The following is a 23,675-nucleotide window of genomic DNA, read 5'->3' as shown; positions in this document are numbered from 1 at the left end:
TACCCCATCCGGTCCAGGAGCCTTGTTGTTCTTCAGGGATAGAACGGCCGCCTCCAACTCCTCGAGACTGAAAAGCGGTACGTCGTCCACCCTTCCGAACTCCCGCAATGGGCGCAGTGTGTGAGTCGGGAAAAGGGACTTTACAATCCTCTCCATAGAGGCCCCGTCCATAACGGAAGGTGGAGAGCGGGTGCCAAGCTTCTTGGTTACTATCTTGTAACCCAGGCCCCACGGATCGGAATCGACATCGTCCCTTAATTTCTCCCAGCAACTGCGTTTGCTCCGGTTAATGGCCCGGCGAAGAGACGTCCTAGCCACCTTGTAAGCGTCAGACTTAAGACGTCTATCTTCAGGTTCTCTGGCCCTGGTAGCAAGACGTCTGGCTCTCAATGCTGCCCGTCGCAGTTCTGCGATCTCGGTTGTCCACCAGTACACAGGTCGCTTATCGCACCGGGATCTCCTGCAAGGCATTGACTCTTCGCAGGCCGAGACTATCAGCCTCATCAATGATGTAACTGATGTCTCTGCGTGAGCCACGCCAGATGCAGCAGGTACCACTGGCTCTCCCCGTAGTATGACTTCGGTGAATTTGGCCACGTCCAGCTTTTTGGTGTTCCACCGAACGGGCACCTTCCGAGACACGGTAGCTTGTCTCTGATGACTATCCATGACATCAAAAATGATGTACTGGTGGTCACTGGCCGTATAATCCTCTAGGACTCTCCAGGCTCGTATCCTCGGCAAGAGGGACTCAGATGCAAGCGTGATGTCTGGGATCGTTCCCCTCATTCCGGGACGCTGGAAAGTTGGCGTGTTGCCCTCGTTTATGACAACAAGTCCAGCCCTGGCAGCAAAGTCCAGGATGTACTTCCCCCGGGAATTAGTGAGAGTCATTCCCCACTCGACAGCCCTAGCATTGAAATCCCCCGCCACGACAACGTGCCCGGCGGTATCGCGCACGCTCTCTTCCAGGCGGTCTATCTTTCCACGAAAGTCACGGATAGCCTCGTTGGGGGTATGCAGTCAATAGCATCGAGATAAACCTAAATATTAAAGATAGGGTCTTGTATCTAATCCCTTCAAATGTTTTTATGTTAACTGCTGATTTAAATTTTATTTTAGGTCACATTCCGTTGTTCACATTTTACTTTTAACATTTGGTAATATATTTCCACAAATATTTTAAATTTGTTTCACAGTGCGTTGGTGTTCATGAGTCATAATTCATGAAAATGTGTAATGGCATTTGCCATTATTCCAATGCTTTATATATATTTCATAAAACCTTGTTGTAGTTAATACTTTATAATATTTTTATAACTGAAAAAAGAACACATATTCCTTACCAACGTGTTTTAACCTAACAAAACATAATCTTAAGTTTACAAGAAATATTCCAGAGGTACGTACATTTTTCTAACAAAACAGTTTGTTGTTTAGTCTATTAATAACGTCCGCAGCTACATAACCCCTCCTAAGAATTTAGAGGTAATATTCTAGACCTCATTGTTCAGTACTCTGTTAATGTTGCAGGCGTTGATGAATGGACCGTAAAGATGTTCTGGTACAATCCACAAGCCAACAGAAACTATGCATTTTAGTACATAATGCATTCTAGCCTTCCCGCTGATTGACAATTGCACAGTTACACAGAATTTGCTTTGGCAAATAATTACGACAGTTAAATGTCGTACGTGTTGACCAATTTTAGCAACGGTAACCGACTATACAAAAATGTCACCTCTAAAGATAACATTTCATTCCACCAACCTTATAGGGGTCAATCCATTTACTTTTGGTCTCTGAAGTGGGCATCCTATTTATAAGAACTAACAGGAGCTACTGTTGTTATTAAAAGATACATTTTCGAATAAGCCACTTAGAAAGTGTGCTAAGATTTAAGTACACACACTTTCTTCCAATAAATTGTTATTCTGGTAGATTATGAGACATAAAAGATTATGTAACAGTTTACAATAAATTATCCACAAATTCATTGAAGATTGACGTTTTCGACAGAAAGTGGCAACCTACATTAGCTTGTTTGTCGGAGACTCAATGTACTACCTAAATTAATATTTATATTAAAAAGAATATGGCACGAAATTTAACTTTGAATGGATTATTTGTTTTAGCCATTCATCTATGTTAATAATTGCATCAGCGTTTTCAAACACCTTTCCTATACACTTTTAAGTGTATTTTTGTATGTACATATATTCCAAGTATGTAGTTTCTAACTTGTTGTACACTTACATTAAGGAAAGATGAAGGGAAGATTCTTTATCCGGGAGTTACTCCCGAAGTAAACAGTTAACCCAGTAGATAAATGTCCTCCTGTTTACTTGCATGATAAGAATGAGCTCGAAGATCCTCTTAATTTAATGAAGCAAGGCAGCATCTAACAATGATTCTTTGATCAAAACTTACACAAGTACTTGAAATTCAATTGAGAGATTTTGTTAAACTAAGTAAGTAAAAACGTGTAGAAACGCTCGTTTTTTAATAAAAGGGTTACCAATGACATATACAAATAATTATATTGGTTAGAAAATCTTTAAAAAGCTTCAAAAGGTCAACCCAAGGACATATATTTAAAGCGACCATAACAAAAATTTAAAAAATCAGCTGATATAAACAATTTAAGATTTATAATGTTATCAGATTATATTGAGATTAGTGACATTGGATATTACATGCTAAAGGTAAACATTTGTCCAGTTGTATCAATAGATTAAGAGAGAGGGGTTATAAAAAACTGTTATTTCTCATCAGATCAACATTAAAGTGTGTGGTTGATGTGTGTCAGACTTATAGTTCAGTTTTATCAAGTCTGTGTTACTTAAAAACGTTAACATGTATATGAATTAGACTAATCAGTTTCGATAAAATGAATACTAATAGTTAACACTGACCCACGTCACCTGCACAACCAAACCAGCTGTAAAATTTGAAACACAGATGAAGAATTTACTTGATTTCTATGAGTCACTCACACTATTCCAAATAAAAGCTATCGTATATTAGAAAATTGGCTTACAAAATGATCCTTTATGCAGATCAAACAATATGAAATTTACACATGCACTACAAACAATGAAAATTTGTTATAGCCCAATTTAAGTTCAATGCTTAACCTTATTTTAGTTATGGTATACATAATTTCCGGCTGAAAATAGTTAGGTTTTAGTGCATAATAGAATATATTAAATTTTTGTATTATTTTTTGTGTTGAATTGATAATACATTATAATTCAATATTTTGTTTTGTTTGAGATAAATGATATAATCTTAATATAATTGAAATAATGTTGAAATGAAAGAATTTTTCTTACTTTTGGATTGTCTTTCGAAAAAGTGTTTAATAGAAAGAAGAAACGTGCCACAAGAGAGAAAATGTCCTCTTAAGACCCACAAGCCCTTCCAAGATGTACAATTACCTCTTACAAGTTTCATCCTCTCTACTCTCATTTGGACTCATGCTGTATGGAAATGTGTTGTTCTTGTAAGACAACAAAGGTATTATTAGTAAATATTGTAATTGGGAAAAGGTTTTGCCTTAAATATAATGTTGCTATTTAATTAGCCTTTTCCTCTTGGTTTGCATCAGTAATGCTGTTCAAGTATTATCTATGTCTTTTTTTGAAGCTCAAGAGTATATTTTTGGCATTTGGTAATCACCTACTTTAGTATAAACGCTGTAAAATAATATTCAAAACTTGTTTTTATTCTTTGGACCTCAACAGGGTGGCAAGTCTCAAAAGAAAAATAACTCGAATCTTTGAATCTGCATTGATAACTGTTTCGAACCCCGTTAAAAATTAATTGTACACCTGGATCTGTTTCACAAATATATTTTGTATTTTTTAATCTTGCGTGGTACAGAATAACATGTACAATGTTTTTTGTAAATGCAAACAAAGTAAATAAACCAATGTAAACATTGATTTTGTTTTTGATAATCAACAGTTACTTAATAATTTTAAACTACTTATATTATTATAATATTATTATAATATAATTATATTATTATACAATATTATCCCACTCTATAAATAGCTTCTATCTCAAATCCGTTCTAAAACAAGAAAAGTACATTTTGTTAATTTTCATTGGATACTCATAAAAGAACAGAACAGTGACGAAAAACCAGCTTAAATAAAAAACCACCGTTATTGTTAAACATTTTTCAATAATAACCATCGTACGATATTTGGTACAATTTAGGGTAACACTTACACTTCAATACCACTAGTGTAATTACAGTCAAATTACTTTTTATAGTTGAATTTGTTCTGCTACCGTATTTAATTTAACTAAAGAACTAGTTAAAATATTTTTGTAAGTTCATTTTGACTCAATCAACTTAGTACAGTCAATGATTATACAATGTCATCATGCTCTTATAAAACTGGTTAAGTAATGCAAAAACAATTGAAGAAACTGATTTATTGTTCCATAACATTTTTCTTCTTCAGTTTGTTTATTTATCTCAAGATATGTATTTTCCAGCGCCTCGGGTCGCAGTAAACAAAATAAATGATTTCTCTTGGAGCAGCATAGTGGCCCAGATCAACTCTACGTGAAGGCGTTTCCCCATAAACAAGGGAGGCTTCGACATCCCCTCCCCTCAATTTTCCTTCCCCAGCCTCCTTTTCCTCCCATTGTCAGTTACAGTAATTGTCACGTGCTTCCTAATAATATTGAAAATTGTTCGTATTTATTTACCGACATTTTTAATTTTGTTGTTGCGCATATCGATAGTGAAAAGTAATTGCTTACTACTGAAAATTCTGTCATCGCGCAGAATTTAAGTTGTAGATTCCCGTCTCTAGTTATGAAAATAACCAGGATGTAGTGACGGGTTGGATATTATGGTTATTTTGACATGCTGTCAAATCACAAAAGAGCTTATCGACGTAAGTCCTGACCCCACAACCACACCTATAGTGTGAGCCTTACTGCTTTGCACATTATATAATACTACTTATGTGTTATACTATCTATACAATCAAGCGTATATACTTAGTTTTATGGTTATCCAAGTTTGTAACACACTACTAATGGAAATATTTATTAATTTTTATGGGTGATCTCACAGAGAGAATTTTCTTTAATTTACTTTTAAGAGAAAAGTAATTGGATATATTTTTAATACAATGCATGTTTACCAGTGGTTAAAGACGGTGGTAAAGTGTAAAAAAATGTTTTTTAATATGTGTATCAATCTAAGCCTTTAAACCCTTTATCCATCCCTACATAAAACTACTATGAATAAAAAAAAATTTAATTTAATGAAAAACACATATTTTTGTTTCAGTTGAAGCCGAGGAGCTGGTTTCTTTCTGTAAGTAAATCATTAATATTTTTTTACTTTCCTCATGCTTACGCTAAAATTGGTTTTCGTGAAAAATGTGTAAAAAATGATTCAGGAATTTGGGATATAATTCCTCATTCCTAAATAAATAATAACATATCAACACTTTACTTAACACACACACACACTTACTTAACACTTTAACTTTAAATAAACATAACCTTTTTTCTGTCTCTGGGATAAGGAATCATATCCTAAAATGCTGAGTCGGTTTTTTTGACACCCTGTAAACGAAAACTTATGTTAGTTTGTTTAAGCATGAGAAAAATGTAAAAGGCCACTGACACTTTTCAAACTACGAAACATTTTTTTATATAACGTAGTGAGAATTTATTATAGTACTCATTTGACAATAAGTCATTGATTGCATAAATTAACGTTAATACACCACTTAAAACAATTAATTTGTAAAATGATTTTTCATTATTTACATAGTTTCTATTTTACTTGTGAAGTAAAATGCCTTTATGTAAGTATAAGCTTGTTGTACCCCCTACCTCAGAACCCAGCATCGCTGGGAAACAAAGAGTGAAACGAAGTATTGTTTGGACTCGACAGCAAACGAGCCTTAAATCTCTCCCGTGTCCAGCGAAACAGGTCCTGCCGGACAAATAAAACTTTCATATTACACAGAGTATAGGTATTCTTTTCCTGTATATTTAACTTTTAATCAAAGAAAAGTTTATTCTTAAAAACCTTAACTATATAATCTAGACGCTTATCGTAATATCGAACCATAGTTTGTTAACTTGCACAATTTCGTACAAATAAGTTGTTATTAATATTACAAACAGATAAATGTATTAAAACTGTAAACTTTGAGTAAGATGAATGTTAAATTAATACTGGTATTAGAAATCATTTCCCAAAGATGGGACAACACTGTAGGATAAAAAACGCTGTCAAAACATCCATATTGTCCATAGTGGATATTTGTAAGAAAGCCTTTAGAGTTGACAAATATTGGTAGCATAACTTGATGTTTCTGTAATTCAATATATAAAAACCTAAACAGTGTTCAATAGCAACAAAAGAAAGTAAGTTTTTACAATCAGTTTTGTGGTCAAGGGTTGAATATCGACCGTAGGCCTGCAAATTACGTATTTTATTTTATCAAAATAACCGGTTAAAGCAGTAAGCTTTGGATTGTATGTTTTAACGGAATCTTTATATTATGTCCCACAACTCTATTGTGATGGATTTGAATGCTCAATAATTTTAAAACAGGCCTCTTAAATTAATGTAATATATCGTTGAGCAATATTTTGTCAAACTTTTCCAAAGGATTGTAAAAGAAAACATAATCTACAACTACACCTAAAATGTTTATGTAATGATTTTAACCAAATTTCATTGTATCTATCTATCCATCTATCTTCTATATATCTATACTATTATAAAGAAGAGGTAGTGTCTGTCTGTTTGTGTGTGGGTTTGTATAAGATAAACTCAAAAACTACTGAACCGACTGGGCTGAAATTGGACAAAAATAAAGCAAATGCTCTGAGGACACATACAAGACAATTTTTTTAAGATATACATTTGGGTAAACAGTAATTAAGAGCCCCTGTCACATCAAATCTGCAGACTATTTGAATTTCCATTTGCCTGATTATAATTTCACTAAATAATGTTAGAAAATTGAACTAACACAACACAGATTTGAAAGGTTTGGAAGTATTGTGATGGATATTTGTTTACAATACAAACCATTCAACACGTTATTTGATTGTACCTTAAAATCTATCCTTGATTTTTTATCCTATGTAGCCTAAATAACTTTTCACAGTCTTAGTTAATAAAAACGTACTATTATCAAGTTAAGCAATACAGTTCAATTCGTTTCTAATTTCAGTGGTAGTAGTGAAACCATTTTAAGGCATTTTCAAAGAAGCAACATTGTCTCTTTTGCATACTAACCCCATGACAAGGCAGTGCTAGCTGCTAGTTTTTCATATGATTTGACATATACATTTATTATTGTCAATATTTAATTTTACATAGAAAATATGGCAAGCAAAGAGAAAAATGCAGCAATGGTACATAGGAAACAAGGCACGCTGGCAGCAATTCAGATCAAATTTGACGGCTGACAATGTGTATGGCAGTTTGAGCCTAAATAACAGAGTGGAAGGGAACTGATCATGCATGATTTCGGAACCAAACATGAGTTAGAATAGGGATCAATCATACTACTATTATATTGTAGTAATTAGAGCATTAATATTTAATTACAAAGTACTTGTGTAAAACTACCATACAATGACTATCCAATAATAATGCCACGATCCAATGGTTAGGCCTACCTTATTGGAATGTACTTTAAATTTACAGTTCAAATTATATTCAGTTTGTAAACCAATGTGATTTTTTATTCTATTATGATTAAGACTAAGAACTGATACAAATAATTACTTAACCATTTCATTAAGGTGGCAGTGCTATTATGTATTTGGCGAGTGTAAAAAGGAAATATATTTTCTTTGTACTTTAGATGCAGACTAATATATTTTATTTTTATACTATTATATTTTTACGGCCTAGTTTTTTAATAAACTATTTATTAAAATCCAATTCCAAAGGCCTATGTGCCAACAATAAACAATAAAAATATTATAATGCTTTTCGTTTTCTCAAAATCGAGTTCCTTACCTTTTGAATATCACCGATGAAAATTCAATGTTTTACAGTCTACATTATTTAACTCCTTATTTTCCTAAAAAAACATTGTTACGCCTTTATGTACATTAATTGCACTACTATTGAAGAATTTGACATTCCTTACTAGCTTCAATGTGGTAAAGCCTAGGCATTCAGTATATTGTGGAACTTGGATTTTGTTAGTACTTTACAAATTAAAATAATTGATGTATGTATATGTAGTATGTAATATCTAGTACGTAGAGAAAATAGGAGAAAATGAAGTATGAACAGTAGAAAGGGGAAGAGAGACAAGACGATAATATACAGAGAGGGGGGATGAGGGCTTAATTACTTTGATCTTTATTGTATCTTGTCGCAGCTTCTGTTAGAAGTCTTGTTACTTAAGTAACAATTAATTTATTGTTTGCAGCTTCAAAGACGAAGAGGTGTTTCCAGCATGCTTGTCAAAGTTAACGTTATTAAAGTGTGAGATTGGTATTTATGTGTGATAAAATTAGGTGTGAAGTTAGAAAAGGGAGGGGTATTCTTCTTCCATGTAAAAGATAGTTTGATTTTCATGCCCTTTCTTAATATTTTATACAAATTCCATAGTTGCATGTTTAGACTCCTATAAATTTTGGTTTAGAATAGATTGGTTTATACCATACATTCATCAAAATATGTATATTGTAAAACAATATTGACTTTTGGGCATGCTAACCAGATCTGGTATTTAATGTTTTTACATACTTAGCAGTATTTTTTTTAACATAACATATACTACCCTAACCAAAAAAAGTATTTCTTATTGAATTCTGAACGTGATTATACTTTTATTTATGCTGAAGATATATCTGAATAAAAGATAATAATAGCCTAAAAACTATATTCAATCTGTTTATTATTGTTTTTCACCTATTCTTCCTAAAATAAATTTACAAACATTAACATGGTATACGTATAGGTTAAATAGTCATAAATTACTTTTATTCTGGATAATATTGACTACATAATACTAAATTATCTTAAAGTTGTTTCAAAATTATGAGTTTTTGTACATAATTGTCAAGGATAATAAATTATGAAAAAATATTTATGAAATTCAAAGTATAAGAGATGAATGCAATTAAAAATATACGTTATTATGTATTTTTCTCAGGTTTACTTTTCTCAAGCATGCCTTAACCTTTTAGGAATCGTGCTATAGCATATAAGAAAGCAATATAAGCCCGACCCGGACCCCTCCTTCCATCTCCCCCCCCCCCCAAACTTAAGTCAATATTGTTCAGAGACTGATACTGACACACGTGGATGACTTTATCTTCCAACTTGTCAAAGATTTAAAAGTCCCGAAATTGATTGTTTATGTTTCTTAATCCAAACGTAATCACTCATTGACTAAATAATAACACTTATTCATTTCCAACAACTTTTCTTTCAATACAATAATTCATATTTATGTCTGCTATTAATTAATGGTATTATACTATAACAAAAGGACGCTACTCCAGGGTTATAACAGTTTCTTATCAAAAGATCTTTTACCTAACCCATGTTAAACTTCCCTATCCCAAGCGTGATGTATACAACTTCTTTACTTCACGAGCGATGTAAAGTTTCAAAAACTCACTCGGCGAAGTAATGAAACCCATTTCAATAAAATTGAGTGCTCAACTTAAAAAATATACCTCTATAGAGCCAACGACGTTTAACGCTAGATATCAGCTGTGCGCTTGAATTTTAATGTTATGCTTTAAGGAATTTTCCTAACCTAGCCTTTGTTTGTAAAAGAACATTACTCTTAGAAGATGATTGAAGTGGATATTGAAAAATATTGTACGTAACCCCCTGTATATTGTCAGGTCAGGTAAAATCTTGTACGTTACACGTTACGCAAGACAGCGTGTTTACATCACTTAGATAAATTATGCAACTCGCTTCCGCTCGTTGCACAACATTCTCCTGCATGATGTAAAAACGCTCTTACTACACTTGTAAGGTAAATAGCTATTTTAACATTTTGTTATTTTCATTTCGTAGCGATTTGCATAGTTATTTAATTATCTACGTCCACAAGCAATTATCACTAGGAGGTAGAGCTTTATTGGTGTATCAATTTCTATTTAGTTTACCGTCATAAATAATAAGTATTACTGTGTTATTACTAAACAAAACTTGGCTTGTCTTTTTCATTTAAATAAAAAAATCAACAATCAATATCTTTGAATGAAACTAAAAATTTATCGCTTAGAACTGATCAAACCCCCTTTTCTTTGATAACCTTTAAAACAAGAAGACATTTCGGTCTGGTAGTCACGCTAACATGTAAGCAACACCAATAAACTTCACGTGAAAAGAAAGAATGTAACAACTTAACTAGATTATAATGAAAATTTGATTTATTTAACAACAGTTTGAAAACTGTAAATATTTATTCTATATGTATTTATATTCCAAGAAAACTAATAAGAAAGTTTTAATGGAAGAACGAACACGACAAAGCAGTTATGAGTTTGAACTTTAATTCCTCTTTCTCAGTTAATGCCTTGGCTAGAAATACATTAAATCATGAACGTCTCTTGGGAATTTTTAATTGCGTTGGAAAATATTGTGTATTGAATTATGAAAATATGAATTCACGATTTATAGTTTATTGTACTTAGTCAAGCTAAATATTTTATGGTTAAGTAATGCACAACGTATTTTATATTCACTTTTATGTTGTTTTTTTTTTAGCTAACATGCAATAAGATATTAAAATATTTTTAGAATAAAATGTTTTTTTGTATTAAATATTTTGCCTTAATTTCCTCTTAAACTCAGGTTGATATCTTGAAACACCATGATTAAACGAATTCTAATACATACATTTTTATATTGTTTAACAAGATGTGTATTAATAATAATATTTTATGTTTGATTCTTATTTATAAAAAAATTAATTCTTATATTTATTTATGTTATGAGAATATATGTTCAGAAGGTAAGCAGATTTACGAATACATAACTGTAAGCAAACACTTACCTTATCAATGCATTTGTAGTATAACTTTCACACAACTTTCTTGGATATATCTTTCAGAATAAATGTCTGTACGGTTTTTGAAAGAAACCATTTATCTCTTAGGTGTCTACGAGAATATTTACATATCTTAGTTAATTTCTTATTGTATGAGGAAAGTAAATAGAGTTCAATTACTTTCTTAAGTCATCGTGTGAAAATATGAAATGTCAATGCTTTAAGCCTATTACAGTGTTAAATACACTCAGGCGACAAAAAATGATTATTACAGTATAGAAAACTTAGTAACAACTAATGGATGGAAATAATTATTTGGCTTAGCTAATACAATGCAAACAACATAAAAAATAAAGATAATTTAACAGATAACTATCACGACGTCATTAATTTGAAACGTCAGAACACTTAATATTTATAACTTTGGACGGAGGATTTAACAATCATTTTAATTCCACCCCATCTCAAACTTACTTTTTTAAGGTCAAAATGAACATCCGCAGAGTAAAATATAAAAAAACGTTAAGCGAAGGTAAATAAACAAGCAACATTTTCAATATCATTAGGAAGGACGTGACAATGACTGTAAGTGACAAGGGAGGGTTAGGAGGGTGGGGAAGGGAAATTAAGGGGAGGGGATGTCGGAGCCTCCCTTGTTTATGGGGAAACGCCTTCACGTAGGGTTGATCTGGGCCACTATGCTGCTGCAAGAGAAATCATTTATTTTGTTTACTGCGACCCGAGGTGCTGTAAAATACATATATTTGAGATGAACTAATAAATTTAAGAAGAAACATTTTCACAGGTTAAAAAACTAGGATGTTCAATTTGTTTTAGCTTCAACTAACTGGTTATACATTTGCAATTGAGATCATTGAGTGAACACGAACTTAAAAAGTAACTTCTTCAAACTCGGATTTTTTAAGATTAATACATCTGCAGAACAAATATTAATTTAACTATATAAAATTTACATAACAGATATTACACTATATATACTACTGTAGGGTAATTGTTGTAACAAAATCCATTTAATTGTACAATGGTTATTAATGAGTTAATGTTAACAATATAACAGTGTTTTCATACCATTGTTGTTTGGCTTCCATCATTGTCCTTCTTTATGAGTTAACCAATTAAACTATATGGAGTATATTTTTCTCGAACTAACTATCTTATGATGGACTTGAGATAAAGGCTATTCTTTAGGGCGTGAGTCAGTGAAGCGTTAAAACCAATTATCCACATAGCAAAACAAACGGCTGGCTTGAGAAAGTCAACTCTTTTTAACTGGTTTCATTTTTAACTTTTAGTACTTGGTATTCTAGACGTGACACTATTTTGTTGTCAGCTAAAATAAAAAGGAAAAAATGGGGTTTTCTACCGGTTCCATTGTTATTGGTGGAAACAAAAATTCATTTACTGAATGGACTTAAAATTTACTTAAGGGTAGATCATAAGCCCAGCCAACCAATAAGCATATTGATGTCTCTAAAGTCCTTTCAGCTACGTTCCATGATCATCAAAGTTGTAAATGTTGTTTGAATAGGTTTATTGAGTAACTATTGATTATAAGCAAACAAAACTTACCATGTACATTGTTTTATTACTTTGTTTATCGTTGAAAGAGTTATACATTTTATCCAGTGAGACAAACAATAAAAAAAAAAACTAAAGATAATGGTTTAACAAAATTAGGGTGTACAATTTGTTTAAATGGGTATGTAACGAATATCAATGCGGATTCAAGGATTATTGTCCTCTGAGTTGCGCTAAACGAAAAAAAAAAACTTTTATATTATTATACTGTGCCAAGTTTTAAAGAAAGTATGATTACCAAATGCCAACAATATACTATTGAGTTTAAGCACAGATATTTGTACTGATTGTAATCAAACAGCTTTACAAAAACAAGCAAATAATATCAGGAGTATAAAAATAATAAAATGAATTTTTAGACCAAACATATTTCCAACTACAATATTTACTAATAAGACCTTTATTTTCTTACAAGAACAACACATTTCCATACAACATGAGCCCAAATGAGAGTAGAGAGGATGAAACTTGTAAGAGCTAATTGTACATCTTGAAAGAGCTTGTGGGTCTTAAGAGGACATTTTCCCTCTTGCTGCACGTTTCTTCTTTCTAGTAACACTTTTCCCCAAGAAAACACAAGAAAAAAAACATGTTTTGATTCAACGTTACTTAGATTTTATTCTGATAAAAAAATTTAATCTACTACTAAATTAATAACATTTTCAGCCTTATTATAGGTTTTCTAACCAATATTATCATCTAATTTTACAACACTGACAACATTTTTTTACGAGCTTTTCTACCACTAACTACTCAGTAAGTGGAATAAAACCTTTAAAATATTATTCAAGTGTCACTGGTGTATAATTTGAACACAAAACTTTGGTTGTTTTCAGTTTTGCTTTATATAATCAAGAAGAACTTTCAACTCATCCTTATCGTGCAAGTAAATGAAAGAACATTGATCTTCTGGGTTAACTGTTTACTCCGTGAGTAACCACGTAGATATAACCGTCACTTCATCTTTCCTTAATGTAAGTGCTCATCAAGTTAGAAACTACTCACTTTTAAGGAAAATATTTGAAAACGTATATACTTAAAAGGTGTATAAGGAAGTAAGAGCTTTTCTTTGTAAAGTAGTAAGGAAGCTCCATGTGAATCTTAGGAATATCCAAGATGCATTGACTAGCAAATCCCGTTGTACTTAGAAGGATCTACGTTTGGTAACGTAAAGTGGTGGTCTGTTAGTTCGGGCTGCATCTTGGACAACGTTGGTACGAGTATTATGTTGGCTATGGATAGAACTAGGTGTTCCACTTGTAAGTTAAAGTTTGTGCAAGTATTTGGTATACAAATTGAGGGAGGTAGTATATCGAGTTTCCAAAAAAGGATGATTAAGGTTACGACTAGGACGGTGGCGTCGTCCTGTAATCCAGCAACTAGGAGGTCAAGCATTGTGGATATTTATAGGCATGTAATTTGGATGTGATACTCCTGGGTGTGGATTTACCTCCACACTAGTGAGTAATACGACTATCCGCAGTACTATCCTGATAATAAGACAAATTCGTTAATTACAAAGAAACAATTTGGTTCGGATTCCACTATACACTGTAGGTCCCTTAGTTGCCATTAACTGTATGGGCTATTATTTAACAGCTGTGTCTAAGGAACAACTTGGTCTTAGTAACTAACAAGACCACAAGTTCGTGCCACTCATCCTACACTCATCCTTCACTCATATTTCGGTTAAAGTACGCACACAGTGGCGTCCCCATTGTAAGTAATTGATTGATTGATATAAAATAAATCTATATATACAGGGTGAGTTTTAATTGTCCCCCCCCCCAACTTTTTTCTACATTTTTTCAAATATCAATCCCAGACCACTTCCAAACATTGTTGGGTAGTAAGTACTTCATTTTGACAAGGTGGTCATTTCCGGCCGCCATCTTGGATCCGCCATATTGGATGCAAAATTTTTTTTCAAATGTAAAGGTGGGGTTGTGACCCATTATTTCGAACTAGATTTTTACCCTGATTACAATGCCGCAAACTGTTTTTAAAAATCTTGATTCATTCTAAAGTTATGAGGGCTTTTTAAAACTTTATTTTTGGCCCATTTTAACATTGCGCATTTACAAAATAAGACCATAATCTCAAAATAGTGCTAGATAAAGATAAGTATACACTACCAGTAATTGTTGACCTATTTTCACTTGGTTATGACTGATGTATCTTTTTCGGCCACCATCTTGGATCCGCCATTTTGAAATGTGATAAATTATTTTAAATATGAAGGGGGTGTTGTGACCCATCATTTCTAACTACTTTTTTAAGCTGAACTTAATTCCATAATTCGTTTTTCATTTTCATTTTTTGATTTTTAAATTTTGACATTTTTTACAAAAAAATTGCAATATTTCATAAATAAAACTTGATAACAAAAAACGGATTGCGGCATTGAGTTTAGCTTAAAAAAGTAGTTCGATATGATGGGTCACAACACCCCCTTCATATTTAAAATAATTTATCACATTTCAAAATGGCGGATCCAAGATGGCGGCCGAAAAAAATACATCAGTCATAACCAAGTGAAAATAGGTCGACAATTACTGGTAGTGTATACTTATCTTTATCTGGCACTATTTTGAGATTATGGTATTAGTTTGTAAATGCGCAATGTTAAAATGGGCCAAAAATAAAGTTTTAAAAAGCCCTCATAACTTTAGAATGAATCAAGATTTTTAAAAACAGTTTGCGGCATTAAAGTCAGGGTAAAAATCTAGTTCGAAATAATGGGTCACAACCCTACCTTTACATTTGAAAAAAAATTTTGCATCCAATATGGCGGATCCAAGATGGCGGCCGGAAATGACCACCTTGTCAAAATGAAGTACTTACTACCCAACAATGTTTGGAAGTGGTCTGGCATTGATATTTTGAAACATGTAGAAAAAAGTTGGGGGGGGGGACAATTAAAACTCACCCTGTATAAAATCCAATGTATGTTTGTATGTTTGTCCTTTATGGACTCCGAAACCGCTTGACAGATTGTAATGAAACTTTCCGGCATTATTTATCATTATTCAAGGATGGTTTGTGTGAAGTTTGGTGCAGATCCGTCAAAAGGGCTCCGCCCCAGTGGCTCTGGAGTTTCCCGTGTTAACCTTATGAGTACTCATATTTAAATGGAATTAAAGAATCTTAACAGCTGGTTCAACCAAACAATTTGATTCTGTGATGTTAAATAGCATTAAAAAGTTAATAGGTTTACCAACAGGGTGCAGCACTGTAATTTTTTTTTTATTTATGAAAGGTGAGTGAGCGTAGCGAACGAACTTCAACCTGGAGGTAAGTTAGCGTAGCGAACGAACTAACCTCAAGGCAAGTGAGCGCAGCGAACGAGCTCCAACCTAAAAGTGAGTGAGCGTAGCGAACGAGGTCCAACCTTAAGGTGAGTGAGCATAGTGAACGAACTTCAACCAGGACGGGATTGAGCCATGCGAACGAGTTCATCTTGAAAATGAACGAGCATTTGACATAAAACCACATTAGGACAGGACGACGTCTGTCGGGCCAGCTAGTAATATATAATATTTAATATTTCAACGAAGCCTGCGGATGTACCATTGTAAACTGTAAACATAATCGGTCATATTTAACATGTTAAATATTAATCTATAAATGTCTGATTCAATAATGTTTTTTTTTCAATTGCAACATTAGCTACATCCTACTTCAGTACCCAAAAGTAAATGGTTTTACCTTACTAATGTTGGTCAATTTGAAAGTTTATAGTCCTTAACTAGTTTGTAGAATCGAAAAACGTTCCCGAAATAAGTCAACAGTTACAAGTACGACAGTTATTTATCGTAATTATTGGTAAACCAAACTCAGTATTACTGTGCAATTGCCACTTCAGCAGGAAGGCTAGAATGCATTAAGTAAGTACTAAAGTGCTACGTTTCTGTTGGCTTGTGGATTGTACAAGAATATCTTTACGGTCCATTCATCAACGCCTGCAACATTAACAGAGAGCTGAACAATGAGGTCTAGAATATTACCTCTAAATTCTTAGGAGGGGTTATGTACCTGCGGGCGTTATTAATAGACTTAGACAACAGCATTGTTAGGCAAACTTACGAACATCTAGATGTTCCCTTTAGTCTTAATAATATTATATTTTGTTAGGTGAAAATACACACATAAGGAATATTTTTTTATCTTTAACGTTGGAGAAATTTCGGATTACACGGGCTTGTAAATCTTTGGATCCTACGGCAATTTGTTCACAAACTACTTGTAAGAAAATTTTTTTTTATAAAATTTTTGTTAAGTAAAGGTCTATGGCGTGTGATAAACTTAAAAATTAAGTAATAATTAGTAATTGAAGTACAACAAGACTAAAATATAATATTAAGTATTAATTATTCAATATATGGTCAATGTTTCACCTTATTCCTATATTATGACCTAAAGAACACCAACCTAAGTAAATAGTTTTAAAATATATATTTTTTTTGTAGCCATATTTTTACGGTGAAATATAAATAAATTGCCTAAAATAAAATATTTTTTTCCAGTTAACGTACAAATTTTATAAAATAACTTTATTTCGGAGAAAGTTATGGTTTTAGTTTTGTTTATTGGTGTAATCATTGCACCTATTTAATTTCACGTGTTATTAAATTTAACCCAGGAAATAAGAGGATACAAAATAAAATAATACTTCCTTGTATTTATACAATATATGACATATTGTAGAACTTCGGTTTGGTAATCTTTACATGCTATATAGTTTACAACATGTTCTTATCTTTGTAGGCCTTAACAAGTAGGGATACAAGATTCTTTTACAAAAATATTTACTATACAGGGCGAGTTTCTACTGACCGTGTCAACTTCGCCAGTAGGTTCTACTCACTAAAAGGAACAAAAAAGTTCCTTTAAACCCATGTCCGATTTTCAACCGTTTGACTGTAATAGGGGATTTTGTGTTTTTCTTATTTTATTAGACTTTGCTCCACAATTTATGTAATAAAAACTTAACTAATTACTTTATAGAGTTATAGTTGAAATCATTGGAAAGAATATTAAATTTGATATAAATCAAAGGTTTAGTTCAACAATTATACCTTTACATAGTCCACGTTATATCCAAAATAAAGTAAAAATTGCATTAAATTAATTAATTACGATAATTTTCATGAGCACACTTTGATACATAAACGTGCATCTATGCAACGTTGAAATGCATAAAAAGCTTGGCCATTTAATAATCTTTCGAATGATATGCTATTCAATACTATTATTGATATTAACCAGTGAGAAATTAGCAATAAACTACAACAAAACGCGGGTTACAGATTTTTTTGCATAGTTTTTACTGTTAATAATAATTACTGTATACTCCATGTTGTATTATATTGAAAAATATGATAAAATGTTTACATTATTTTAACTTTTAAATATTTGTTAAAATAACTGAATAAATAAAATGTATAAACTCAAGTTTTTTAGCATGTTCAAAGATGTAGTTTGTTTGATTCTTAAATGCTGTATAATGAGATTTACCATTGACTATTGAATACAAAAGAAGACATCCTATCTATAAAGATCAGCTGTCGCCAATGTTTTACTAAAAAAGAATGTAGTTGTGTAAGCCAGTCACAGATTGAGCTAGTGTCTAAGACTCTATTTTGTACCTTATTTTTCGTACCTGACATAGTTGCTGGGTCACAACAGTTGCTATAGCTCATAATAAGTAATTTCCATCAGTTTGACTTGGTAAAAATTAAAAACCATCATGTAACGGCAGTAATTTAGATCAGCGCAATTTGTAGGTGGCTCACATCAACTAAGACAAATTTTATTAAAAACCTGGCTACAACTTTAACATGAGGATGGAATGTCTAGTTATTTTATTAATAGTCAAAGGTTTTACCTCGTGCTTGATTAAGTCAGCTTTTATTGATTTGTCATCTATAGCTAGATATCTCAGCTGTTTGAACATACATTGTTGAGTAATTTGCTGTTTTAACTTTGTATTTCCAAGTCAATTAAGAGTTTTTCAAAATTTATTAAACTATGGAGCCTTTTACCAATCAAGAGTATGCCAACATGATGAATATGGTAATTATTATTAACAGTAAAACTGTGCAAAAAAATCTGTAAACCGTGATTTATTGTAGTTTATTGCTAATTTCTCACTGGTTTATATCAATAGTATTGAATAGCATATCATTCGAAAGATTCTTAAATGGCCAAGTTTTTTATGCATTTCAACATTGCATAGATGCACGTTTATGTATCAAAGTGGGCCCATAAAAATTCTCGTAATTAATTAATTTAATAAAAATTTTACTTTATTTTGGATATAACGTGGACTATGTAATGGTATAATTGTTGAACTAAACCTTTGATTTATAGCAAATTTAATAGTATTACCAATGATTTCAACTATAACTCTCTAAAGTAATTAGTTAAGTTTTTATTACATAAATTGTGGAGCAAAGTCTAATAAAATAAGAAAAACACAAAGTCCCCTATTACAGCCAAACGGTTGAAAATCGGACATGGAACCTTTTTGGAACATTTTTTTAGGAACCTTTTTGTTCCTTTTAGAGAGTAGAACCTACTGGCGAAGTTAACACGGTCAGTAGAAACTCACCCTGTACATTTGATTTTACAAACGCTCTCACAAATTTTGGCTCCGTGTGCTTTGAGACGCAATCAGGACCTGCGATATACTTACTCTTTGATGTAGCTTGGCTCTGAGAGATATGAAAATACAGGAGCACATTCTACATACAAGTTTAGAAAACTTCAGCCAAGTAGCCATAAGGTAACTTGGTAAAAGTAGTTAAAAATAAGTACATTTTAAGGTAATGAAACAAGTATTAAAATATGTGTATACAATATTTTATTTATATGTCAAACAGACCATGTGTATTCTGTAGTAAATATATCGCAGGTAAATACTAAATTTACACTACTTATTTCAACATTGATATAAGCTTTTGCACTTCAAATAACATTGTATCTACTTGAGTTATAAAATTAAATATATAACTAAACAGATAGCCTAATAATTTACTACTGCGACGGGCTTGCTTGGTAAATCAACAAATGTGGTCCTTTGAGACCACTTGAGAAACCTAAATTATTGTACAACCATAGTAATAAAACATATTTAAGTTTCTACAATATAATGCGTTAACTTAAGATGAACAGACATAATTAATTAATAATTAAAGTAACTATGATATTATTGTTACATTAACTTCATCTAATTTATTATAATAAAATATAGGAAAACCAAACAATATACGCATTTTGAGTAAAATGTATTCCTTCAATACATTTTATGGCATTTATAAAAAGCATAGAAATGTTGTAGAGGATTATTAATTCAGAATTTACGTTTAAATTAATTGACTAAATATTTCTATTGTTGATGGGCAATTACAAAGATCCTTGGCCTGAAAACTCAGGATAAGGAAAGACTAAACATTAATACATCAAGGTGATAAATGGTGTAGTGAAGGGATGGGTGGATGTTAATGTACTTTGTGTGTTTCACCATGCAAGAGTGCGTGAGGTTTAATGCTTGGGGAAGAAATGTCGAAATATTGTTACTCAAGGTTGTGTCAGATGAGACAAATTATCCTTCATAATTTTTGTGGGAGTTTGTGGGCTCGACTCACCGTTTGTTTGTTATTCAGGGCTCGTCAGGTAGTATGTTGGGTTACTATTATGTAACTATAGGGTACTGTGTCGTAGTTTGGAATTATAGCCACACGCGAGAAAAAAAATATATTGTACAGCACTGTTGAATCAGATCCTTTTAAAATAGCTAAGACGATGAAGAGTCCAGGAAAAATGAAATTAAAAATACAGCGGAAGTTGGCTTGAACCCATACCAAATTTACTAAAGATTTGCGGTAGGGTCACGCAACTTATTTTGTTAGTACAGTACATAATTTTTGACTGTGAAAAGAACGAAACTCAATTGGTATACTGGTATCTTAGATAGTAAGAACAATTGTAAAATAAACTTAAACTGTGGTATTACTTGTTTCCAAAATATGTTTAAGTAAAAGATATCTTACATGCTTTTCTCCAAACAGTATATGAAATCTACATGATACAATAAATACCACCTTCTTTGTCGTGGGTGTACAGTATGATTTTAATTAATCTGATTCTGCCATCAACAGGAGTATTTGCTGGATTAGGTATCGTTGAATCCAGAATAACATAAAGCAAATATACAAAGTATTGAAACGGATATTTTTTACAAATGATTAACAATTCTTTTTACTTTTCAGGAATACCAAGGAATATTTGGCAGATACAGAAGAAACTGTAAGTACGCTAAGATTGTGAAAAGTAGCTTAGAAGAATTTTTAACTTTAAAATTCTATACAATGGGTAAAATAATTATGGTAAATACTGTAAAACTTATCGCTGTGTTGTAGTTTTGTAATTTTTAATGAGAATATGAGCTGAGATAGTCTGTTTTTCTAAAAGTACTGTGTTATTCTGTGAACCTTGCAAATTCCCCCATAAGATGATGGTAAACTAATATGCTTTTTATCAAGTTTAATCCTTAGCTGTAAATCCACATAATAAAAAAAATACAAAATGCGTTTGTTTTAAGGAACATCCTATAGGTACCGAAAGCCAAGAGAAATACATCTTATGCATACAGCCACAACAAACCAGACTGAAAGTAATATCTAGTGTTAGGAAAGTAACTTCATACCACGGATGTTTACATTATATGAGTTGGATCCTCCCCTTCATTAAGGTTGATTACTTTCCTAGTCATATCCTTAATACCTTCCAGCTTGTATAGATTACACTGGTAAACTATGATACTGAATCTTGTACAACCAACCTTGACTAAATCACTTTAACATTGACGGTGGCTTACTTTGTTTTACTTTCTTAATCTGAATATCAATTCAGAGAAAATGTGGAATGGAGTGAATAATCTTTATGGTTTGGTTGATGAGTAAGATCAGATTTTTCCTAAGCTGGGGCATATTTCATTAAAGCTCAATGAAGAAAGACAGCTATATTGATAAATGCTATTGACTTTTCATCGTATGTTAATGCTAAGCGTTCACTATATACATCTTTTAGATACCGAATACAATATCAATACATAAGTTAAGATATTTTGTAGCTCTATCTTAGAATTGCTTTTGATTTTTACAGTCTCGCGGGGAAATTGGTAACTAAAATATTTTTAAATTAAAAACTTAGTTATATTTGTGTTGAACAGAAAATCTTGGGGGGTATTCCCTTTCAGATCATTTTAATCCTTTTTGGATAAAAGGTTTTTATCCTTAACACTATAAAACTATTTTACTGTACTTTTATTTATTTTTTTTTTTTTTGGCCTGTCAGATTTATATAGTTGCATATTAAAATGTTTAAATTTTGTATAAATTTGTCAAACGTCTCTGGAAAAACGCAAAAAATACACCAATGTCGATCATAGGCTACGCTTAGTTTATAGTTGACAACACGTCAAAACATCAGTTCAAACAAATTTAATTACTATGGACAAGAAAATCCTAAAACAAAATATTATATGATATATTGAAACTCTCCCAGCCACTTAATTTGGTATACAAGCCGTAAGACATAACCTGCATAAACTTTTATGTGAAATGTGAACGATGGAACTTATCGTGTTTGATATATCTACACCATCCATCAAAACATCGACAGATTATTTAGCTGTTTCTGAAGTATGTTTGAAATACATTATACGATAACTTCTCCAATTTGGTCTGATAACTATATTCATATAAGCATATATTTAGAAATAACATGTCCAATTGTTTAACAAGACCAAAAACTGTAAAAAAAATAAAGAACTTCCAAACAAATAAATTAGCAACACATTCTACATTTTCAAACAGTCCGGGCTTATTTATGTACGTGTAGTCAGTGACTTCTGCAGCTCATTTTTGTGTTTGGTTGGGGGAGGGGGATTGCTGTTAGAAGGGGGGGAGGGATGTCGTCAATACCTCTGTTGTTGACACCCAGACAGGAATTGATCATGGCACCTTCTTTCTAAGGGAATGAATAGCCTTAGATTAAACATCTCCTCTATGGATTTATCATTCTTGTAGATCGGATTATGATTTTATAGTATTGTTACACCTGGTAACACTTCAGCTCATCGCTGAATTAATTACAGTATTATAGTCATTTTCTTCATGTCTCAGTTGAGTAATTTTAAACCATGAATCCCAATAGCAACCATACATTTGAAAACTTATCATTGTAAGCAAAGAGTAATAAGAATGATGTAAGGTTACTTAAAAAGTATAAATACGTATTTCGTCATAAACACAAGGATGAAGAGTTATATAAATTATCTAAAGTCATTACTTATGATTATAAAAGTTTTCACATTAAAACCCTTCGGAAGGTTACCAAAAAACTTTTACCAATCTTCTTTTCATACATTTATTTTGAAAATCAAGTAAGTTATTAGAGAAACTGAAGGAAAAATAGGTTCCACAGATGAAGTATTAGCAAAATTAAACAAAAAAGTTTTAACAATTAATTTTTTTTTTGGGGACTTTAAAGCTTAAAACTTTGATTAAATTACTCCATAAATATCTGCAGTTTTTAGTTTAATAGGAATATACGACTAGTGTATTTAATAACAATCTCCATGACCAATTAATGTTAAGTCATACAAAGAAAAATGTCTTTAATATCATATTTATTTCTTATATTCTGATTTAAGATCACGCTGATTCTTGTGTAGCAATAAAATGTTCAAACTATTAATTACAAATTCTCACAGAAGATATTGTTCTTACAACAGCTGTTATTGTTGCATTGCTGTATTGCAGAAGCTACTGAAACAATGTGCTTATTGGATATAATGGAATAATGCCTTTGAGATCTTCGTGCTACTGAGGCATTTGGTTACATTAATGTTCTAGGCATTTCAGCTGTCTGTTATGATTACACAATGAGATACAAGTTAGCCAAAACTAAGTTGTAATGGGTTTGGTGGAACGTTGTGATCAATATTCAAGCTTAGAAAGTAGAACTTCA

At 32.0% G+C, this 23,675-nt stretch overlaps 1 protein-coding gene across 1 annotated transcript in view; it reads left to right on the top strand.

Annotated features, from left to right (window-relative positions):
* The first annotated feature begins 5,323 nt into the window (after positions 1-5,323).
* LOC128990239 (somatostatin receptor type 2-like) overlaps positions 5,324-23,675 on the top strand; it is a 57,736-nt gene continuing 39,384 nt past the window's right edge. Inside the window, exons 1-2 of the mRNA XM_054412544.1 lie at positions 5,324-5,347; positions 20,912-20,948. The gene's annotated coding sequence lies outside the window, so the exon portion shown is untranslated. The remainder of the gene's footprint in view (positions 5,348-20,911; positions 20,949-23,675) is intronic.

Source organism: Macrosteles quadrilineatus, unplaced genomic scaffold (assembly GCF_028750875.1).
Source record: "Macrosteles quadrilineatus isolate MER2022 unplaced genomic scaffold, UCM_ALF_1.0 Scaffold_1__1_contigs__length_201487025, whole genome shotgun sequence".
NCBI classification, from domain to species: Eukaryota; Metazoa; Arthropoda; class Insecta; order Hemiptera; family Cicadellidae; genus Macrosteles; species Macrosteles quadrilineatus.
Note: the sequence above shows the minus strand (reverse complement) of the source record. Positions and strands in the feature narration are given on the sequence as shown.